This window comes from Nestor notabilis, unplaced genomic scaffold, assembly GCF_000696875.1.
Source record: "Nestor notabilis isolate BGI_N333 unplaced genomic scaffold, ASM69687v1 scaffold12852, whole genome shotgun sequence".
In the NCBI taxonomy this organism is placed as follows: Eukaryota; Metazoa; Chordata; class Aves; order Psittaciformes; family Psittacidae; genus Nestor; species Nestor notabilis.
Window position 1 is genome coordinate 1 of NW_009918785.1, and position 4,912 is coordinate 4,912.

Here is a 4,912-nt window from a genome sequence, read left to right on the forward strand (position 1 = left end):
AGCGCTGGGCAGGCGGAGGTGTGTTACCCCTACTTAAAGTGCTGGACCTGCTGCTCGAGTGCGTCTCGGTCTAAATGAGCAGAAATGGTACAAAAGGACAAATTATGCATCTGCCACAAACTGGGTTACTGTGCGTGTAATTTCCCCCCTCCCTTTAATGAGTTATATAGGATTTGATATGCTAACTAATATTTGACAGGTTGCAGGAGAAGGTTGTTACTTCTGTGCAACGTAGATGTATTTACTTTGTATTCTTACGCTTGTCTACCCACGTCTGGATGTTTCAGTGCTATTGAAGTATGCAGTGCCTCAGGTCCACGCTTGCTCTTAGTAATTTCTGTACTCAAATTGAACTAAGAATAGGGTTGTATTGGTATATTATGGGGCATCATGCTCTGCTTTTTTGCTCCAGTATCTATGCTGTCTCTTGGTAAGATTAGTTTTAAATTAGATTTGGTGGCTTTTTAAAAAGTGGAAGGAATTTTTTTGGGCACTGCTTAGGAGATAGTCTCAGTGGGAATAAAAAAATGTGCTGTGGTACTGGTGATCTTTAACCTCTAGAATTACCGAAGAGAACTGAATGCTTAGGTTTGTACTTGAATCATGACTGAATACATCCTCTAATTGTTATAATAGTGAACTCCCGAAGTGTGAGGTCACAAAGAGGGAAGAGCTGTTTTGGGTTTGTAGTCACTTGTCTAACCAGTGTGAAGTTGCTGTCATGTGAATAAATTTACTATGGTTTTGGGTGTTGTTGTTGCTGATGTTGTTTAGTGGGTTTTGTTTTTATTTAAGTAAAACATTTCCAAGAAACCCTGACAGAGGCCCTGCACTGGCACATCCTGTGTTGCAAAGTGGGATTCCTGGGTTTACTTCCTGGTTTCTGCTTCTCTATAGGAACACTTGAACAGGGATTTGCTTAGATCTGTTTTCAAAATGGGGATCTAGATCTTCAGACACCCATAAAAGTGCCAAAGTGCTTGAAGTCAGGTGCACTAAAGAGAGCAGAGAGAGCTCAGCCCTCGGGTATTCTGCTTATCTGTCTGAGCAGGGGAGCGCTAGCTCGAATGTGCCAAAAGACACATGAAGTGACAATGGAGTATAGACCTATTCTCTTGCTTGCCATCTACCCGGAGACTGTCTTCAACTGAATAGCACTGAAGTTGTTTGTCACAGCTGGCAGTTGTACAAGAAGTGGAAGCACATCTGCGCATGCTATCTTTGGATCTGAAAGCACGAGTGAGCGCAGCAGCACGGTGCCAGAGCAGCCCTGTGGAAGCCAGCTGGGGGGCAGAAATAGAATAGCTTTGGTTTAGAGTGCCAACAGGGCTTGACTTAGTAACTGGGGTGTACTGCCTTATGGGCATAGCTGTGCTGTTCATGGGTTGAGTTTGTCCATTTGTGCTATACTGCTTCGGTGATCTGTCAGCTCAGTTTTTGATGGTTCCAAGTGTCTGTGCTGTTTTAGCTTTATACTGGTGTCATGGCGTAAGTATATGCAGAAAAGCTCTTTTAATACTCAAAAGGGAGCACATACATTTCTTACTCTGATGTTTTTTCTTTTTAAATCTCAAATAAAAATGTATGTTTCCTCCTGCACTATTTATTTTTGTACAGACGGGATCCTTTTGATGTAGAAGGCACAGTTCATCTTGAAAAAGTCTGGAGTAGACTTATTGATGGGTTTTGAGCATGAGCTGGTTTATGGTGGCTGGGCAGGAACAGAACTGTCTGTTCCTACAGTGGGAGTAGGCAGAGTGAAAATGTCATACTGTCAGGCTGGCTTCAGAAGCTACACACTTAAGACAGTGAGCACTGGGGTCACAATAATCACGATCTTTCCTCAGCATGGCCTGGGACTGCAGTCTGGTTGGGAGCAGGCTGCATCAACACAGTAGCTTCTCTTTGAGTGCCATGTCTGTGCCCTTAACAATTCTGTGAGCCCACTGGCAGCACACTACTGATAGCTTCACGTTTTGTAGTTCTTGTACATGGTAGTGAAGTTCCCTTCCAAGGTGGTGACCGTGATGTTTCAGAAACCATAGTGGAAGGACTGAGGAAAAACTTTGAAACATTGGAATAGTGTTTTGTAAGGCTGAAATGCCTTTGTTCAGCTGTGGAATGTGATTGCCTCGGTTCTTGTGCAATACTTGTCATTTCTTAAGATGTTTTGAAATCTAGGCTTTTATTTTGAACACCAGCATGTGTGTTTTCAGTTTTTTTTCTCTCCTGAAATTTAGATAAGCAAAACTGGGTTACAGATTGATTGATAGTAGACAAGGGGAGGGGGGAGTTAAATACAAAAAAAGGTGGGGAATGATGCAGGAATACAACTGACCATGTTATTCTGGTGCAAGGTCAGGAATTAGGTTTTATGTTTTAGAGTATTTTTTTAATGTGCTGATAGGAACTGGCTAAAAGCACAGTGGGCCAAATGCTAATGCTTTACCGTTTGCTTACTCTGTTTGCTTCTTGATAATTCAGGTTTAGCAGTGTTCTTTCTATGTGGTGTGCTTGCCTACCAGATGGGTTTGGGTTTTAGTTTAGTTGCCTGAAAAACATTGTTTTAACATTATTTGTTGGCTGCAAGAAACCTCTGTGAGAAGGGATTATTTCACAACAGAAGAAAGTAATCTTCATCAATCATTTGAGTTTGTGTGCAGTGAGTGTCATGTATTTTAATCATAGAAGAAACTTGTCAATAGTGCCATGCTGAAATGTTTCTTTCATTGCTGTGTGCCAGTTTCTCTATTAAGCGCCTGGCACATGTTCTGAACTTTATGCCTAAAAGGTCTGACATCATTTTTCCATGTATATTTGATTAAATTAAAGCAGCATGATGCAATCATGTCCTGGTGATGTGCAACTAAGTATTCACCTTTTAAAATTCCTGATAAAATATTCATAGTATGAATTGATTTAATAGAGAGTAAGCAAAGGTGATTGATTCTAGCAACATATGTAGGGCAAAGGAAAGGATAAGCAATATTATACTGAGAGTCAGTGTAAAGCGAGGAAGGAATATAAGTTTGTTTGTTCAGATAATGAAAGCAAAGCACTGTGTTAGATTTTTATATTAACAAAGTAGTTCAGCTTTTGTTACTACAGCAAATACTGGATTTCATTCTCTTACCCTAAATGTTGTCATGCAGTTTAATAATGCCAGCTGTTACTGGAGAAGATTTTGTACTAAAATTGTCTAAAATGTGAGGGACTAATTCTTGTCCTGCAAGCTTGTCGGGTCAGGCTTGTCAAGTCAAACCTGTACCATGGTTATTTCTGAACTCAGTTATGCCTGACAGCATCCTACAACATAGCTCTGTTTTGAGTCTGGTGAAAGAATTATGAGAAGCAGAGAACGGAACCAGTTGTCCATGTTAGTGCCAGAACTCAAATGGTGTGAGTTCGGGTGGTAGTTCTGTTTGTCTGCTCAAACGCTTTTTTTTCCCCATAATCTCTTTTCATGTTTAGAAACAAGTTATTCATTTTGTCTATTTCTTACCTGCTTGGCAGCCTTCACTGGACTTTACATTTTCCTGTCACAAACTCTGTATCCCAGCAGTGCCTGTGTAATCGCTGCGAGGGGATTGTCTGTCTTTCGAGTCTCTGTACAGCTGGCCATCTTGCAAAGCACTGTGCCATCTGTTCCCAGTGCTGCCCACTCCACTTCCCACAGCCCTTCTCGTGCAGAAAGAGCCTTGTTTGGAGAGCCTCCATAAAGAACAGCTGTGCTTTAAGTGGGCTGGCTGCAAGTGCCTGAATCTAGACAGGGTTTATGTGACTAATGCAGTGGTGTAGGGCTTAACCATTACCCTGTACTGGGTGAAAATGTACAGTGCACCCCGTCAGGCACCCACTGCCCTTGGACGAAGTTTTTCTGTGATTCTGTCATCAGATCTGTTTGAGGTTCCTGCGTGATCAGACCCAACAGCTTTGGCTTGTGCAGCATTTTTCATAAAAGGCTGAGATTAGGTGAAATGTTCTCTGTAGATTTGTGTGTCATTGCTATGGGAGTCTGGAAGAATCAGTTAATATTCCATTTACTTTATGCCAGATGCTTTACGTTCTTTGCTGCCAACTTTTCCTCATCTTGCTCTTCTGCAGCTACTGGGATTATAGTGGTCCAGTTAACGCTTCTGGGTTCCATTGTAGCACATGATAGAAGGGAAATGATTAGAAAATGGTCACTGCCTGCTTACCTCTACTGATCCAAGTTCACAAAAAATCACGAGTTCACTGTAATCTACGTCCCTGTTACTGCTGTTGCTTAGCTGTCCTAGAGCAGAATGTTACCCATTTGTGGTGGGAGTGCTGCCCTCTTTACAGGTACTGTGGCCATTACTGCTGTAGCACTAAAACAGCAATGACAAATTGTAGGAAAACTCAAGAGAGCCATCTACATCCTGTGACAGCATTAAGAATGATAGGGCCATTTTTGGTGTGAACTGGAGCTTTGTGTGAAGGCATTCACCAGCACAGGAAGGCATAAAATGCTGTGAATGATGGAGTCCTGTCAATGTTAAGCTGAAAGCACAGCCTGATGCCTAAGGACCTGAACTGCTTTTTGGGGCTGTCCTTTGATTCTCACTCTCTCAAAGTGCAGTTCTCAACTACTGCCATGAATTTCAGGACTGTCTGAAATTTATGTGAACTTTCATGATGTTTTTAATACTGAAACGTGTATTGTAAGTTGTACAAACAGTTTTTACACTCATGTTTCCAGCTTCTGCAGAACTTGACAGTGCAATAAAATGGATTACTGCAAAGGACCCATGTCCTGTTCTCAGTGACCTCATTACTACAGGACTGGCTTACTATATCATGAACAGATAGCTTCTGAATTGTGACTATAATGTAAAAAAATCCTTAAAACAACGGATGTTAATCAGTAGGTCTGCAGGTAGCCAGGAAT